The 19,608-nt window shown below is 40.0% G+C and overlaps 1 long non-coding RNA gene and 1 pseudogene across 1 annotated transcript in view; both read left to right on the top strand.

Moving 5' to 3' along the window:
- The first annotated feature begins 1,090 nt into the window (after window positions 1-1,090).
- LOC105035144 (caffeoylshikimate esterase-like) lies at window positions 1,091-12,197 on the top strand (annotated as a pseudogene).
- A 2,008-nt stretch (window positions 12,198-14,205) lies between these two features.
- The window catches only part of LOC140852138 (uncharacterized), a 32,622-nt gene continuing 27,219 nt past the window's right edge, over window positions 14,206-19,608 (top strand). Inside the window, exon 1 of the long non-coding RNA XR_012135065.1 lies at window positions 14,206-14,508. This is a non-coding gene — a long non-coding RNA (uncharacterized lncRNA). The remainder of the gene's footprint in view (window positions 14,509-19,608) is intronic.

Here is a 19,608-nt window from a genome sequence, read left to right on the forward strand (position 1 = left end):
AAAAATTGGCTTTTATATGTTTGATTGATTGAAAAATTGCATATTTTAAATTGACTTATAATTGGTTGAGCATCTATTTTTATAAAAAAATTATGTAAAATTCTTATTTTTCTTTGATAAAGGGAAAGATCTTGTTCCATTCTATCTAAAATTTTAAGAGTGTTTTTTTTTAAAAAAAAAGAAATTTCAGCCCATAGAAAAATGATTTTTTTGTATCCTTTATGATTTTTTTCATGAAATATGGAAATTTTGTTTTTATAAAAAAGTTATTTTTCCATTTCTCTTTTGAAAATTCCAAACAAACGTAGCTATATTCTCTGTTTTCTTATTGACCATTTTTTTCTTTTTTTTCTTTTTCTTTGGATCAAACGAGTCCAAAGTGGTCATGGGTTTTTTTTTTTTTTTTCTTCCTCCATATACGTGGTAGCTAGTAATTAGTAACTACGGCCGTCTTTGGTAAAAAACGGAAAGACACTACCACAAAGCGGAATTTATGTGAACGAAATTAAGGAATGAATAAAGATATCAGACAAACAAAGGAATCCCTTTAATTAGTTTTCAAATAAAGATATCAGACAAACAAGCAAATGCATTTATTAAGTGAATGAATAAGATTAAGAGACAACCGTGTATGAGAAAATGTGGCGGCCTGTCTCATGTACAACCCACTGCTCGGGTTGGGGTGTCCCTTTGACTAGCTTCAGCTCACCCCAGCCCGATCCTCTGCAACTCCCAACATTTGACCCAACCAATCCATCGCAGTCAAAATACGTGGGCATTCAAATTTGCACCCGACCACCCTGGTCACTGGCATTGGACGCAAAACAAGGGGGATGGAATGTCACACTGCCAACCAATCTTGAAATTATGGTATTTGACACAAAAGCGCAACATATCCACTTCAAATTCATTTTTATCGAAGAATAACATTGACAAAAATCTAGATAGGTAGAAGTTAGCTGTATTAGATCAGATTAAATTAGGATATGTCTGCTTCTTTTTGAGTAAGGGGTCGAGTTATATAAATTGGAAGAAGTTTGAGCTAAAATTGATTTGGATCAAATGTAGCGAAGAAAGGGCCAGAATTGGTTAGTTGGGTGCACGCTTATGTATCTATGACCACCACAGAGTTACAACCACAATTACATTCATCTCATTTCATATTTAAAGGGATGGGGAGCAAGGACTAAATCCCATCACATGCAATCGCTTCATATCTAAACGAGCTAGTTGTTCTTTCCCACCCTTCCTTATATCCTCTGCGCTCTCTTCTCTTTTTCCTCTCCTCCTAACAATTCCATATTCTTGTAGACTCTTCCTTCTCATGGTACGTTCGCTTATCACGTAGCACACAATACTCCTCTCCCTCTCTCCCCCCCTCCCTCCTCTTTCTCTATATCTCTCTCCCACCGCCCTCCCCGCTCCTGAATATTATGTACGGATCCTCCTTTTTCTGAACATGTTATTATGAACTTTGCAGGCTCAAAACAACGAGAATATCAGATATGAAGAGGTTAGCTTTTAGCTATCAGAATCTTTCAGTTTTTGGGGTAACATCGATCTAGATGATTATCTTGTTTGTTATTTATATTTTTATTTTCTTTTCTTCTTCTTTGTGCAAGTGATTTCAGGAGTTTATAACGAATCCCCATGGATTAAAGCTCTTTACATGCAGATGGCTGCCGGAGAACAGCGACCCGAAAGCCTTGATCTTTTTATGTCACGGTATGTAAGTTCTCAAGTTTTGGTTTCATGTATGTAATCAAAATCTTGTCGATTTGTTACTATTCTAAATCTATATGTTTTGATTTTATGGCTGGAATTGCTAGGATATGGAATGGAGTGTAGCATATCTATGAGAGGTAATCACCGAATCTGGATATTTTATGCTCCTCTTCTATATTTTTGAATCTAAATATACATGTTATTATCCTTTTCTCTATAAAATTTAAAGTGAATATAATTTGTAATGGAGTATTAATATTTTATGAAATAGACACCGGAATTCGGCTAGCAAAGGCAGGTTATGCAGTTTATGGACTGGACTACGAGGGTCATGGGAAATCTTCTGGATTACAAGGATACATACCAAGCTTTAATGCCCTCGTTGACAATTGCTCTAACTATTTTATGAGCGTTTGTGGTATGAACTCTTTTTTCTTTTTTTCTTTTTCATATTTGGCTACCAAGTGGTGGTGTTATCTCCTTAAGAATGCAATCATCCATGTATATATATAGTTTTTTTACTTGAGGTTATAATTTTCTATTTTCTGGAAATTATCAGAGAGACAGGAGAATGAGAAGAAGCAAAGGTTTCTTATTGGCGAGTCCATGGGAGGAGCAGTGGCTCTTCTCCTCCACAGGAAAGAGCCAACCTATTGGAAGGGTGCCATTTTGGTTGCTCCCATGTGCAAGGTTTTCGGTCTTCCATCCTTTTTTCTTCTTCTTTCCATAACTTTTTCACAAGGCTTATAATATATTGTTTTATTGTTATATATATATATATATATATATATATATAGGTAGAACACAGTATATGGATTTAGGTGTTACTTACTAATTCTTTATGGTTAAGTTATATCTTTGTTTCTTGGTCTAGCATCCTGGAGTATTTATTTAGCTAAGAGCTACAGAAAAAAAAAAAAAAAAAAGCTATCTTATCTTAATATAAACGATAGCTAATTGGAGTTATTTATTTGGTTTCTTTAATATTATTTTATCATAGATTGCTGATAAGATGAAGCCTCACCCGATCGTGGTCAGCATTTTGAGAAAGTTGTGCAACATCGTACCAACGTGGAAAATAGTCCCCACACAGGATATTATTAATGCTGCGGTCAAAAATCCTGAAAAAAGAGAGGAGGTGAACGCACTTGGACATCCATGACATATCATTCTTTTTGAACTGTTATCCCTCTCTCTCCTCTCCCTTTCTCTCTTTTTGATGAGTAGCTGCTAATTGTACACGAATGAATCATGTTTGGTAGATTCGCTCTAATCCGTACTGCTACAAGGGAAAACCCCGCTTGCAGACTGCCCATGAGCTTCTCATGGTCAGCTTAGACATTGAAAAGAACCTAAACCAGGTAATATATTTCTTACGACCAGCATAAGCTTTGATCAATTAGTTATAATTTATTCCTTTATTTTAAGGCTTAATTAGCTCATTTTATTTCCCTAATTTCATATACCATCCACTGAAATTGATATCTGAGCAACTATATTAAAAGTCATTATTAAGAATAGCATCATCGGTCTCACGTCGGTTACGAGTCAAGAAAAAATTTAATTTATATGAAATGAGATATTCTTTTCTTTGTGAGGCATTGTTTGAAGTGCAAAACTGTAAGACCCCGTGCCATAATAGACAGAGGCCAAACAGATAATATCTTATATGTGTGAAAGTGGAGTCGATTCATCTGAATCACGAGCCTTTGACCCACAATATTGGCACACGTCCGTAGGAGCCAGACTATGATACACCTCCTATCTACATGCAGACTCTTTGATTGGATGATGGAATGTGACCTCTCTTCCGTAAGGTGCCAACATAATATTTTGATGGAAATTAATTAAGTTGAAGCTATGGATGCAAATATTCCTTAGATATGCACGTCTAACATCATTAGAAAAATATGGACAAAAGTTGCTCTTGAGCATCTGGTTTAACCAATCCCTAAAAAAAGAAAATTAAAACAAAGCAAAGAGAGAAGTATGCTTGATCCACAGTCTGGTGAGGTAGGACCATGCGCAAGGCTAGTTATGGAGACATGCCACTCTCCTCTTGTTTGTAAGATGGAAACGCACCTAAAATGCACCAGTTATATATTGAGTAATAATAATTCTGGTGTAGAGTAAAATCAACTTAGGTTAGAAGGAACTTGCCGCTCAGTTGATATATTTTTTTAATGGTGTACCAATAGACTTGGTATCACTTAGTTACCACGCAAAGCCTATCAACAAAGAGACCTTCTAAGGCTAATCCAAGGGAATTTTGGATCCATATGCAACACCTATATATGATCCTTCTGTACAATCAATATTACATTTGACTAAAATTCAATTACGCACATATTAGCATAATGTATGTTCAGCCTGCCGTTTCTAGCTTAAAACATAGGCTGCAATCTAAAAGCTCAAAATCTATGATCGGGCTCTACCACTCATAGCGTGGGTCCAATTTCGATCCTTTTTTATGCTGTTGTATCTTTTGTAATACTAATGTGGTTACAAAGCCTATAATGACTGGGCCAATATATCCATATTCATTTTTTTTATGGATATTAATATTAATTAAATGCTCAAATTTGTATCCGCATTTGAATAGGTTTAGATATGAAAATGGATTTTAGTTGATATATTTTCATCCCTGAATTCTCTCAAAACATGAATTGGTCCAACAAATATATTATTTTATATAATTAAAAAAGGTGAAAAAAATGATACCATTGTATTTCATTAAAAGACTGTTATAAATTCTAAGGTTATTATTTTAAGATGATGAAAATATTGTTGTAACTATTATTATTGATAATGACGTTTTTTATGGAGGCCATGTAATAATGGGATAATGCGTTAATTAAAACCTTGGTAGAGGGTACCTAAGATACGAGCCAATTGTTTTGTTGTCTTACATTTAGGACTAGGGAAGTGGATCAGTGGACATTAGGCATTGCATGAGAATTTAAGCAATTAACCTCACAATGCGTCACAAATTCTCGATGATGAGATAGACAACAAAACCAGTATCGAGGTTAATTGAAGCAATTAACCTCAATCCATCCTTATGAGAACGTATTGGATATCCACCTTATCCTCCACTACAGAGCTTGTGGGTGCCTTTGTTTGTTGGGAGTTCTTAATTCAGAGGTTATCCTGTCTTTGAATAGAATACTCAATGTCATGGTTGCACACCTAGGTGCGATTGATCATGTGTTTCATCAATTTCCATGCGACCTTTGAGGCATTTGGGCCAACGGGTGGTGTGTCATGATTGTCGGGTGATTGAGGGATGGTAATGGCGGATAAGGAGAAAAGGATGAGTGATGGTGGACGTTCTTGATCGGAGCCAAGCAGCGGGAAATATTCATGGGCTCATGTTGTGTAGGGGCCATCGAGACAACCCCGATGGATGGAGCATCAGATCACATCAGAGGAGAAGGAGTAGCTCCAACGTTTCTTCATCAAGGTACCGGAGTTCCCAGAGGAGAAGTTGGAAGTTACTCAGAGCCAATGGAGAAACATTTCAGTGCTAGCCCGTAGTCTTGGCTGAAGAGTGCCATCAGAGTCGGTGGCAAGGAAGTTCAAGCTTAAGGGCAATTACAATATGATCCGAAACTATTTGGCCTAGCGGAGGACCACCATCTCGTATGAGGAGGATTGCATGAAGGTGCTTGATGGAGAGCCATAGCTGGTCACCGGCCAACTCATGGCGGTGGATCTGTGGGTTCCAGAAATTGTCCCCAGGGTCAACAAAATCTAACAAATAATGGTTTGGATTCAACTTCCTAGCCTGTCGATGGACTACTGGGATAAGGACATGCTGTTATGGATTGTAGAGGAGGCCGATAGATTGTAGAGGAGGCCGAAAAATCTATCGGCCTTGATGACTTTACTGATCGTTATCGGAAGCTCGAATTTGCTAGGATCTGGGTGGAGGTTCTGCGGAGGAACTCTTGAAACTAGAAGTGTCCATCAAAGGGAGTGTAGGGTTGTTTTGGCAGCCATTTGTGTATGAGAATATGCTGGTGGTGTGCTATCGGTGTGGGCAGATGGGCCACGATGATGGTGACTGCAGCTTCTCATCAGAGGAGAGGGTGGATTGGGGTCATGGGCTTCAACCAAAAAATTTCCCCACGAGCCCCATGATGGTGGAGGAAGCAGCAGCAGAGAGTGAGTAACTGCCAAAGATTATTAGGCCTCAGATGGGGCCTTGGGTGGCTACCTTAAGAATCCAACAGCCTAAACCAACTAGGGCTTCGATGAAAGTGGGAAAGATGATCGATTCCAATCCAGATTCGTCGGCTCCAACTTCATCCCCTTCTTGGCCGAGCTCGCCGCATCCACTGGCTAGCTTCCCCAGATTGCCGCTGAATTTCGATGGCAGGCAAAAGCCAACCAAATTCACCCACCATCATTCATCAGAGAAGGCTCGAGAGAGCCCTAACTCAGCCCTAGTCGAAAACGGTGAGGGAAGCACAGGATTCAGGGTTCTGTCCAAGTTGGGCCTTGGCTCAGAGGCAATGGAGGTGGGCGTCGAGGTGAGCCCAGGCCCAAGCCCACACGACCATATATGGTGGAGGCTGGTGGGTCTTCCCTGAAGTGAGCTTGTAGCCCAGTTCGAAAGTCGGTCCAAGCAATAATTTAGCCTATTTCTGAACCAGCTGAGGTGGGATTGCATGTTGAGCTGAATCGAGGAGAGCTTGACCGATCTGGGGGTGGACATCTCGAGGGAGCGAAGCGACCTCTGGCTGTGGTTTCCACCAACATTCTGGGAGCGTCACACCAGCTGGCCGACGATGTAGATTTCGAGAATGGGTGGAGCTCAACTGACGGTGTGGTAAAAGGTCACAGTAATCTGTGTACGGATGGAGTGGGCATCTCCAGTGGTCAGGCGAAGGAGTCCTAGGGGTAGTGACCTGGGGTGGAAACAGGGAAGCCGATCTCAGGCACGGACATCAACAAGGAGCCCCCATCAAGCGAGAAGATGAGCGTGGGGTACAGTAAAAGATGGAGTGGGGCTCAGGAGCAGGGGCCAAGCAGCTTGTCTCATAAGGAGGCCGTGGGCTGGGTCAAATAGGCTCTATGCACTTTGGAGAACCAAGAGAAGGCTGTGAAGGGGGATCAGGCAGCTAGTGAAGGGGGTGTCTCAGTGCAAGGCTCTCCTACTCCTACACCTAGTTCCCCATGAAAGTGCTATTATGGAATGTGAGGGGGGTGTGGAAATCAGTCTTTCACTCTTCTTATAGGAGATAATTGCAGCAATATGATCTTGATCTGTGTATTTTGATAGAAACAAGATTGTCGTGGCAGAGCTTGGAGCATATCTAACATTGCTTCCCTACTACTTGGGGGATCTATGCCATTAAGTTTCAGGGCATCTTTGGGGGGACTATTGTTATTTGAAAAAATGATGCAGCTTTTGTGGATGTGATGCACCAATGTGACTAGCAAGCTATAATTATTATTTCTAAAATGAATGGGATCATTTAGCTTTTGTGTGGGGTGTATACGAGCACTGATCATATGGTGCACCATGCCTTGTGGCGTGAGGTATCAACCCTAATCAACCAGGGGATCCCAGCTGTGGTGGAGGGTGATTTCAATTGTATTGTTGGACCTCATGAGAAAGGAGGGGGCAAACCTTATATTGATAATGTGGAGGCCTGGGAGTCCAGGGACTTTATCCACGCTAATGATCTTGTGGACCTTAAGTTTGTCAGCCTTAGATTTACTTGGTGCAATAACCATTAGGGAGCGGCCAAGGTTTGGGAGAGGATTGATAAGCTCCTGACGACATTCTCTTAGATCAGTCCCATCCTGCTCATGTGGTTCGTCATCTGCTACGGATCGCTTCTGACTACTGTCCGATGCTATTTGTTACGGACACTCTCCTCTCTCATTACAGCCCCTTCTGGTTTGAGAAGATGTGGCTTTTCTACCCCTGATCCTAGGATATTGTGAGGGAGGTCTGGTGCATGCCAATCCATGAAGATATCAGGTACAGGATCACTCAGAGACTGGAGGTTGCAAGAAGGAGGCTTCGAAGATCGAATAGAGAGGAGGTCGGTAACATCTTCAGGAGATTGGAGGCCATTGAGACATCCATTGCTAAGCTCCAGGAGCAGGAGTATGGGCTTGTAGTTAGGGAGTTGGCTTCCCTTCGGGGGTTGTTGTCTGAGCATCACTCACTTTTGAGACAACAAGAGGTCTTCTAGAGGCAGAAATCCAAAGTGCACTAGATCAAGGATGGGGACCATAATATGAGATTTTTCTATCAGGTTACCACCATTTGGCGACATACGAGGAAGTCGGTGGATAGTGGCTGATGGATGAGAATTCGATCAGACAGGAGATAGTGAGCTTGTTCAGATCCCGATGGACGGCACCTCTTGGAATGAGTTAGATCTTCAATGCGCCTGCCCTAGAGCATTGGGTTATAAAGCAGGAGAATAGGGATCTTATTGGTGAGGTGACGGAGGAGGAGGTTCGAGGGACTCTGTGGTCGATGACAGAAGATAAAGCTCTAGGCTTTGATGGTTTTTCTTCACTTTTTTTTAGGTATTATTAGCCTATCATTTGCTCTGAGGTTGTGATGGCAGTGCGAGCGTTCTTCTCTATAGATTAGATTCTGGAGGCTTGGCAGTAGACTTTCATTATCCTCATACTGAAGAGACAGGATGCATCTAAGCTGGGGCATTTCAAACTTATCAACTTGTGCATGACCATATATAAGTTATGCGCTAAGCTGATGGCCTGCAGGATGAAGTATATTCTTCCACACTTGATCTATCCAAAGTTGAGGGCATTCATAGGATGTCACAGTATATCGGACAACATCCTTATTATATAAGAATTCATGCATGACCTTGTTCGTGCTCCACTCCGTAGGGCGCTCATGGCGATTAAGCTTAATATGAAGAGAGCCTACGATCGGATGAACTGGAGATTCATCGAGGAGGCACTGTGGTGCTTTGGATTCCATTCCCAGTGGGTTGCTTAGATCATGGTGTGCATCCAAAGCCCGACATTTTTCATTCTGATCAATGGGATGCCCTCGAAGTTCTTCTCTTCTAATGTGGGGCTGAGGCAAGATGGCCCTCTCTCTTTTTATCTTTTTATTATGTGTGCTGATGCTCTCTTAAGAGCTCTTCATGCTGCATTCTGGAGCCGATGATTGTCCCTTATGTGCCAGGTCCAAGGGCCCAACCGATTTTCCATCTCCCTTTTGTAAATGACTATTTGCTGGTGAGCCGGGCTACTATCCAGAGTGCTGTGGCTTCGGATCGATCCTAAGGACTATTATGGAGCCTCGGGTAGAAAGTGGATATTCTCAAGTCGGCAGTATACTTTAGTCCAAGGACACCAATGCAGCTGCACCATTTCATCAGGGAAAGACTAGGGGTTGTTGAGCACAATGGGACTTTGCAGTACCTGAGTGTGTCCATCTCCGAACATAGATTAAGGAGACTCGATGTCAAGATATGATGTGTGCTGTTCGAGAGTGGCTAAAGGACTGATAAGCTCGAACCCTATCGATGATGGGTAGAGTGACCCTAGTCAGGTCAGTGCTTAGCTCTATGCCTGTTTATCTACTTTCAAATGCTATCCTGTTTAAGACAACAGTGCTAAGGATTGAGCAACTCTTTTGGAGCTTTCTGTGAGATTCATGGCCTGGTGGTGGTGGGGGTGTATATCTGGTGGCCTGGGATGTGGTGTGTCAACATCAGCAGGAGGGTAGTTTGGGAATCAGTCCTTGATAGCTAGGTGGGAGGCCTTGATTGCTCGGTACGCTATCAGATTTATTCTACACCTAGACTCCACATGGAGCATAATGATGAGGACCTAGTATGGTACTTGGACAGTTGGAGGAGAGACCTAGGTTAGTCGAAGGGCCTTGGCTATGTGAAGAGAGATCTATGCTGGTGCCTCAGATATCAATCCCTAGACGAGATGGATTATTAGTGATGGGTGATCCATGAGCATTCTCTATGATATTTGGATTGTGGATATACCCTTGACCCAGTGGCCGACATTTGTGAGCTCCGAGGTGACTGACCAGATGAGGGTTAGTGAGCTCCTTTTTATTGAGGGTATAGGTTGGGACCCAATTATTGTGACTCATTTTTTTGGAGAGTTGTTGGATAGACGGGTGATGTCCTTGGCTATTCCTTTTCCCCGATGTCTAGACTCTAGGGTGTAGGGCTCCTCTACTATAGTGAGACCAATTACAGTAGATCTGTACTGCTTGTACCTATCGGAGGCCATCAGGCAAGTGGATGGAGGTTGGATCTAGAGATCGGGGGTGCACCCAAGAGTGAGTCTCTTCCTTTGGAAGGTCATCTAAGGTAGACTCCCGACCTGATACATCCTGAGGGAGAGAGGCATAGATATTCAGGTGAGCTGCCCTAACTATGAGAAGGAGGAGACGGTGGAGCATACTTTTTTTTTTGTCCATCTGCCAGATGGATTTGATTTTTAGCTGGTTTGTACCATCGAATCGTCTAAGCAGAGGATCCAATCGGGGCATTCATCGATCTCTTGAGGTGGAGGGCTGGAGACGATGTGTCTAGAGAGACTGCTGTTCGAGCTACCTATATAGCCCAGCATATTTGGTTAGCCAAGAACAGCATTGCTTTCGAGTCCAGAAAATGCCCAACAAGGATCACTTTTGAGGGAACCTCGATTTTGGCCTGGGAGCTGATTGATTCGACCTCCATGCCCTTGGAGACCTAAGAATTCCATCTTGCTCATGTAGCGACCTACTAGGTGTTCATTGTTTGGAAGCTCTCTTCTCTAGAATATATGATAGTTAATTTTGATGGGAGCATTGGGGATAGGAGAGATGGAGCCGACTTTATCATACATGGGCTCAATTCCAGATTGATGGCAGTAGAGGGTCAGTACTTGACTGAGACTATAGCTCCTGAAGTGGAGCTCCGTGCAATCTGGGTTGGAGTTTTCTATGTACAAACTGTGTTGGGGGACCATATAGCTGTTGAGAGTGACTCAATTGTTGTGGTGTCTTAGATTGAGAGGTCTCTGCAAAGGGCGTCCAATAATCTCTTCTTGCGGGACATATTTACCTTTCTCTCTGGATGTGCTGGATTCACGGTAAGGCATGTTTTTAGGAAGATAAATTTGGTAGCAGGTTGGATGGCGGTCAACGTTATGGAGTACATTGGAGATAGTTTGTGGACTTTCGTAGAATCAACCCTGAGGCAAGTGAGAGATAGAAGTTAAAAAAAAATAAAGCAACACTTTCAGTATCTATCTTTTGGAAAAGTAAAAAGTTATCATTACGGATACGACTTTGATTGTTGGGGCCGTTTCCTCCGATTTCCTTGCAATTCATCAATCAACATCATAAATTTTATTTAGGTAAAATCAGTTTTTCAGAAAATATTTTTTTATGAGACAATTACTTAAGAAAATAAATATTATCTATCCTAATATAGCTTAGAAAATCAAATATATCGCACTGTGTTTCCAAGGAGAAATGTAATGTTACTAAATTAGATAGAAAATAGTTTTTTGGCATCAAAATTTATTTGCTTTGCTTTTGTCTGTATGATAGTTCACGTAGCATATTATCCTCTCATTTAACCGATGCATGACTCTCTTGATCTATGACAAATAATAGTGGGACAACAAATACTTATGAGAGTCGCCCTTCGCACTTTATAGACCAACTTCATAATTTTCTTGGAAGGAAGACTAATTTTTGTAATTGGTCTCATTAAAAAAGCGTTGCTGTATGATTTATATCTACCAATTAGCTTATCTTGCTTAACCAATGACATATATATAATTAGAAGGGACCGAGATCATTTGATGAGAAAGTTCCCTTTAATTGTGTGCATGGTGTTGTTCATTAGGACTTGTCAAGGACTTTGACTAAGTCATTACAAATCCAAATATAAGTCGATTTGTAGTCATTTATTGCACCATCCGAACTTCAATTTTTGCATCTTCTCTATGTTGCTAGGTTTCTCTGCCATTCTTGGTTATGCATGGTGGAGACGATGCCGTAACCGATCCATCGGTGAGCAAATTGCTCTATGAATCATCCTCAAGCAAGGACAAAACATTCAAGCTGTATCCTGGAATGTGGCATGCTCTCACCTCTGGCGAACCACTTGAAAATATTGAACTTGTGTTTTCCGACATTGTGGCCTGGCTAGATGAGAGGGCTACGTCCAGGAGACCCACGGTCTGAAATGGCGCAAAAATCAAAACATGATGAGCATATCCTAGAGATACAATCCAAGAAGATGCTTAGAGATGCCTAACAAATTGGATTTTTATATGGCAGTCTCTGAGACGGAGAGATGGTAATGGGATTGTACATAGAATTAAAGGTCCGTTTGGGGTCCCTATGATCAATTTGCTATATTGGGTTATATGAACAGTGTCATCGATGTATACAAGTTTGACTCCTCCATTTCACATGAAACAAAGGTTGGGCTTCGCTGGCATTCGGCATCTTGTCATCTATTTCTGAAGAAATCGGTGGCCTTCTTAATGATGTACAAACTATAAAGGAGCTTTTGTTTTTCCGACTATCCATTAAAAAGGTATTTGATTGGGAAGAGTGGGGGTCTGAAATCGAAATCGGAATGGATGACTCCCATTCCAACCATTTGGTTGGGAGGAGTCTCGTTCCGATTTCGATTTCGGGATGGAATGAGAATGGGTCAATCTATATAGAGCTCAATTCCTATTCTCTTCTATGGATTCAATTTTTCATTCCGATTTCGATTCTGATCACGAACTAAATGCTTCGGAAGATTTGGCCATTTCAATTTTCATTCTCATTCTAATTTCGATTACCAACCAAACGCCTCCTAAATTTTTAATAGTCTTTTAAAGCAAGGAATAAATACTTGTAAATTTTATGCACACACAGATGTAAGGGTTTCAAAAATATTCTTTGTAAATTCCATTTATTTTTGAATCTCAAAAATATTCTTCTATATTTCTTTTTAGATTATCCATACAATTATAACTTCAAGCTATATACAAGTAAGGAAAGAAAATTAAGATGCTGGTTTTAGACAATAAAGAAATTCCATTATAGCAACAGATAAATAAAAAGCTCAAAACTCTTGGCTTCCGAATGAAATCGGGAAAAACTGGAAAAAGTTAGAAATATATAAGAGAAGGTTCATAAAATATATGCGGATAGAAACTAGTTTCACTGATATTGTCCGGTTCCAATTTTATAACAAAATGATGCTGGATGCATGGATGCATTTGAAGGCGGTTACAAGGGTACGATAAGAAGGGGTGCGCGTGCTAATGTCTGAAAGATTTAGCAGATGGTACGGTATCCTAACCATCTTTTCTCCAATTAGTTTGACCTGATCTAACTTGATCGAGTATTTTTATCCTAATACAGTTAACTAAGTCACAATTCCAATTTGATTAGAGCAATAGTAGAAGCCTTTGAAATACAAGTAGACATCGTTGTAACTTATAACATTTACCATACTACTCTTTACGATAATTTGCCAAAGTTTTCAAAACCCCATCTATTATCCAAACTTTTAAAATTCTTCGCTTGGAGAGTGTCTGTGTTTAGTTGGGAGAAGTTGGGGTCGCAATAGGAATGAGAATGAGTGATTCTCATTCTAACCATTTGGTTGAAGAAAATTCTATTTCAATTTCTATTTTGGGATGGAACGAGAATGGCCCAATCCCCTGAACATAATCCCAACTTTTTTCTAAGAATCCAGAATATTTGATTTTGGAGATTTAGAGTCTAGAATGAGAATATGAATGACATAATCCCAACTTTTTCCTAAGAATCCAGAATATTTGATTTTGGAGATTTGGAGTCTAGAATGAGAATATGAATGGATGACTCCTATTCCAACTATTTGATTAGATTTGATTTTAATTCCGAAGTGAAACCTAAAATTCAATCCTAACCATCTCTCAAAGATTTAAGTCTCCATTCTACTTTCAATTCTAATTATGAACTAAATACTTTGGGATACGATCATTCAAATTCCTATTTCAATCTATTCAAATTTTGATTACAATTTCGATTTTGGCCATATATCAAGCACCCTCGAAATCTTCCAACCGTATTCAATTTAGATTCTGATAATATATATATATATATATATATATAACAACACTCTGTAAAGGAGCATTGGTGTATTGTCAATTCAGCTTATCAAATGAGTTTTATTATACCATCTGAAAAGAACACCTCTTTACATTAAATTATATTATTAATATATAATATTATTATATTTTTATAATTAAAATTTATTTATATAAGTAGTTAAAAATATAAAATGATTCTTAAAATTTTACTGAATATTATTTTATTATTAATATATAATTTTTTAATTTAATCAAATTTTAAAAAAAAATTCTTTTGTAGATCTCGTGTAATGTATTGAACTTCGACTAGCTTCATTTATAAACCAAATAGCTGGGGGATGTGGTTATTTCAATTTCTATTTTAATCAATTCTGATTCCTGTTTCGATTTCGGTCGCGAACCAGACATTCCCTCAATTCCACCCAAGTGAATAGCCGAACAAAATCCATCAGCGAAACAGCATAATCCTCCTCCTCCTTCCTCCCCCACCCCTACTTCTCCTCCTCTTCCGCCAACGGAATGGAGATCGTGGTGACGGTCGGGGCGGGGTTCGTGGGGACAGCGTCAACGTCATCGTTTATTCTTCACGGGGCGGAAGGAGAACCTCCAGAGTCCTAGGTTCGAGCTGATCGCCACCACTTCGTCGTGCCTTTCGTGCTCCCTGTTTCGCCGGTTCTTCTTCTTGTTCTTTTTGGAGACTATTTTGATTTATAATTCCGGTTTTGTTTCTTTATGAGACGAGTTTAATTTATAATTGTTCCTCGATCTGTCCTTTGTCATTGCAAATTATGGGATGCTTGATGTAGTTGAAGTTTGAATTCTTAACTACGATTACAAGACAAATGTGATGGGAAATTTGCTGGGCTTAGCGAATACCAGTGAGGGTTTATGGAAATCCACTTGAACACACACAAAAGGAGACATATTGGGGCAATGTCAACCCTATAGTTAAGATACATGCTAATTGATACTTTTTTTGTGTGCTGAGGAGTTCTTTGATACTTTGTGATCTTTGAATTGCCTCTCAAACCTTGTGTTGATGCTTGGTGTTCGTAAGTGTTAGGAGTTGTTGTGGTGAAGGGAAAAGAACAGCAGAAACTTCAACCATGAATTACCATTTAGGAGCAAATGTTGAGGCAACCATGTTCAAGTATCTAGATGAATTAACTATATTGCATAGTAATGGTAGTTTTTTTGGAAGCAACTATTTATTAATGAACTGTTGAGAATCAAGTGAATGCCCTGAATTTGGCATGCTGTTCATTCATGAATCACAGTTAGATGATGAAGAATGCTAGAGAGTCTGAATTGAATAATGATGCAAAATGCTACATCTTTGTGCATGTCATCAACATGCATTGCTTAGCATGTATTCGGCGGTTTCCATGGTGGTCCTATGCTGAGGACCTGCAAAGTGCACACAGCAGGAATCAGTTTGTGGCAAATGGTGTATAGATTTCTAGAAACACTTATATCAATGATGGCATTGTATGCAAGATGCACAACAAAGTGAATGTCAAACACAGCATTGTTTTATGTTCCAGATTCCCTGAAATAGCGAACTGATTGAAGCATGATCGCTAAGCATAATACTGATGTAGTATCCCATATCAATATACTGATACTAGATATCCAGTACACCACAGTGAAAATTTAGTGATATTGGGACCTCGAGTAGTCGAAATTCCTGCATCCCATCTTATGATATATACACTCCTACTGGCTATTTTTCTGCCTAAATGTCTGTAAAGCTAGATAAGGCATTTGCAAGTGGTAGAATAATTAAAGCCTTGATTAATTCTAAAAATACATTGTTATAGTTGTCATTTAGGAATTGTACATATGTTACCTGAAAAAGTTAAGCAAGGGTTCTCATTTGGAGTGGAAAGGAGGTGGTGGCTCTGTCATCGGCACATTTAGAAACAAAATATCTTCAATAGTAAGAATTATATAAAAAGCAACCTTATTCCATTTATTCTGTGTCGGCTTTGTATTTTCATCCATGGAGTATTGAATAGCCTGCTATTGTTTTCCTCAACATTTAATCATCCTATTGATGCAGAAATTCGTCTCGAGGTCGAGATGGCTGGAGTGATTACAAGTCGGGAATGGTGGGGCAGTGGCAGCAGGACCTGCAAAAGAAGTTTCTAACCGAAGTTGGCTTTAGCGGGGACCCTTCGATGCTCAAGTCAAATTTTTGTTCAATAGAGGAAAGAGTGAGCATTTTGGGAGAGAAGAGATCACGTACCTCGAGGGTCGCTCTTTAGGTCTTTATTTATAAGTGGAGGTTGAAAAGCTGCGAAACAGGGAGTGGCTGTTAGAGATCTTTTCGCCCTCCATTGAATATCCTCGGAAATCATGTTGGGCTTCCTGATTTTTTGGATTTAATAGGTAGTGTCACCTTTTAGCATGTGGGGCCCACCTCCATTAATGGCATGGATTGACAACCAGCTGTTTTGAGAATGGAGGCCCTTCTTTTACTCCTAATTATTTTCATATTTTAATGGGATGATGTGACAGAATCAAGACTAGGCCAACCTTGATATGGCTTTATGTCCCCATATGTCTTACGTCTTCGGCTAGTGTGAAATTACCCCCCAACATAGCCTCCCTACTTTCGAGTTCGACTTAGAATTGGATCAGACGAAGGAAGTATATCAAGTCAAAGCAGCCAAAGACGTGGGGCGTATGCTCCTGTTTCAATTGAAATGAAGCGTTCTCCTACTTTAATTTGGTTGCTGAGGTCCTTGGAGACCAACTTTTGTCTTTCATATGATGTCGGTCGTCGATGTCCCATTTTGGAAGAATCTTTGGGCCTAAATTCATTCTTCGAGTAGTGGATATTTTCTTCTGGCGCTGTTCACCAAAAGATGAAGGGCCGTTGGGGTCACTGCTCACCGAGCTGAAGGGTTGTTGAAGGTGCTGTTCACCGAAAGGTGAAGGGCCATTAGAGGTGTTGTTCACCATAAGGTGAAGGGCCGTTGGAGGCATTGTTCACCAAGGTGAAGGGCCGTTGGTGCTGTTTGCTGAAAAGTGAAGGGCTGTTCTTTGTTGGCGCCGTTTGCTTAAGAGTGAAGAGCCATTCTTCGTTGGCGCTGTTTGCTTAAAAGCGAAGGGTCATTCTTCATTGATGCTGTTCGCTTAAGAGCGAAGGACCATTCTTCGTCGGCGTTGTTTGCTTAAGAGAGAAGGGCTGTGGGGGGTCCTCATAGGTTAGCCTTCAGCATGGTCTGACCTTTGCCTTGGTTTAGTTTTGGCATAGGGACCTATGGTCCTATAAGAAAAAAGAAGAAAATAGAATATATACTGGATAAAGGCTTGAGGGCCTTTTACCTTAAGGGATTTTGTTTGAAAATCTTTTGGTTTTACTTAGCTTTTTATTTTCCTTGGTTCAAGCACTCTTCACCTCGGCTTGTCCTTGATTTTGACTTCGGCTTGGCCTTGATTCTGACTTTTGGTTCAGCCTTGATTCTGATCTTGGCTTGGGCCTTAATCTAACTTTGGATCGGCCTTGATTCTGACCTCGACTTCGGCCTTAATCTAACTTCGGATCGGCCCAGGTCTAACTTCGGACTAGGTTGACTTTGACTTCAGATCTGCTTTAATTTGGATCTCAGATCAGACTTGGGTCTGACTTTGGATTGATCCAAGTCTAACTTCAAATTGGTTATAAGCTTGGCTTCGGATTTGTATGATCTCCACCTCAGATTTGTATGATCTCACCTCAGATTGGACTCAATTTGGCCTTGATTTGCTTAGATTGATCTTTTGATGATCTTAGCCTTCTCATCTTTGTGGCCTTGATTTTATCTCCACTTCAATTTAAGTGCTTAAAGACTTGTTGTTCAAAAAAAATAATACAGAATAATAGATAGGGTCTGAAAGTTTTTTACCATGAGAGCTCTGAGCTCTGTTTGAGAGCTTTTGGGCTCTATTTGAGAGCTTTTGGGCTTTGTTTAACTCCTTCCTGTTATTTGCCTCAGTTTGTACTGGGGCATTGTCTCAGTTTGGGCCTATTTTTGCTTTAGATTGGCCTCATTCCATACTTTGGATCAGCTTCATTCTCGACTTGGGCTCAACCAAGATCAGACTTCGGTTCAGCACTTCGGATCAGCTTTGATCCGGCTTCAGATTGGCTTAATTCTGAGCTTCGGATTGACTCAATTTTGACTTCGGATTGGCCTGCATCTTTACCTCGGATGGGCCTTGATCTGACCTCGGATGGATTAGATTTTTACCTCAGATTTGCCTTGACTTCACCTCGGATGGATTGGATTTTTACCTCGGATTTGCCTTGACTTCATCTCGGATGGATTGCATTTCACCTCGGATGGATTGGATTTTTACTTTGGATTTGTCTTGACTTCACCTCGGATGGATTGGGTTTTTACCTCGAATTTGTCTTGACTTCACCTCGGATGGATTGGATTTTTAACTCGGATTTATATGATCTCATCTCGGATTTGCATGATCTCGCCTCGGATCTACTTTGAGCTTGACCTTGGATGGGTCTTGAGTTTGACCTCGGATCTATATAATCTCACCTCGGATCTATTTTGACCTCACCTCAGATCTGCTTGATCTCGCCCGGATCTATTTTGATCTTGGCTTGACTTTGATTAGATTTTGGATCGGCTTCGAATGTGCTTGATTTTAATCTTGGATTGATCTTATTTTTGTCTCAGTTTGATTTTGATCTGCTCTCTTCTCTTTTTTTTTTTGTTTTTTTGGCACTGCCCATGGGGTGGATAGCTCTTTTGGCTGGACCTGATGGCCTCAAGGTCTGGATTGAGATCTTCTGTCATGCCTCCGATCCGAGATTGTGAATCGAGAGTCATGGCAACCGCCGCATACTCATAGAAAACTCTTCCCATAAGCATGCAAGGCATCTTATCATGTTATCTTAAAATAACAGCAGAATAATTAGTCAATAATTCAAATCCAAAACATAACGATCTAAATTTCTTCTTTATTATCTCAATAAATTCAACAATGATTCATAGACCTTACATCAAATTCAATAAGACTTTCAACCTAAAATAAAAGTATAGGGATTCTGCTTTTGATCACTCTTCCATTCATATCTTGTATCATTTTAATTCCTCAACATTTGTAAAAACAGTAAAATAGGAGATAATGAGCTAGACAGCCTAGTAAGCAATGATCACTTTTCAACAGATTTCATCAGGCATTTAAGTAAATAATCATTTATAGAAAATAAGCATATAGAGTTCATCAATTCGAAATCAATTTCAATTATGCAACATAATTCATGCCAAATTCATTTCTTTTTCGAAAATTCAAGTTTCTTTTCAGATTTCAATTTCTTTCGTTCTTAAATTTTTTTCGTCAATCATGAGCTATGACCATATTTTTCGGTCATAACACCGCGTATCTTCTTGCGGTGAGCTGCGAATCATCTGGCAGCAAAGTCCTTCGGAACCGCTGGTCTCTCTGGCGGTTTGTCGCTGGTCTCTCTGGTGACATGAACCCTCAGGATAAATCAATTGCCAACGTATATGCCCCCATTGGCGGGGTCCTTTACATAGTCAGGTTGTCAATTCATATTGTTATTATATCATAATTCTTCATAAATCATGTTTCATATTTTAATTTCGATAATAAAATATATAATCATGTAGTATCGAAATCAATCAATATAATGCATCATGAAATTAATATGTTCAATCATGCTTTATCATAACATTTCAAATAAGATATTTTCATAACAAAATATCATTCATCCAATTCATGCATCGTTTCACAAATCAT

The sequence above is a fragment of the Elaeis guineensis genome, chromosome 10 (genome assembly GCF_000442705.2).
Source record: "Elaeis guineensis isolate ETL-2024a chromosome 10, EG11, whole genome shotgun sequence".
In the NCBI taxonomy this organism is placed as follows: Eukaryota; Viridiplantae; Streptophyta; class Magnoliopsida; order Arecales; family Arecaceae; genus Elaeis; species Elaeis guineensis.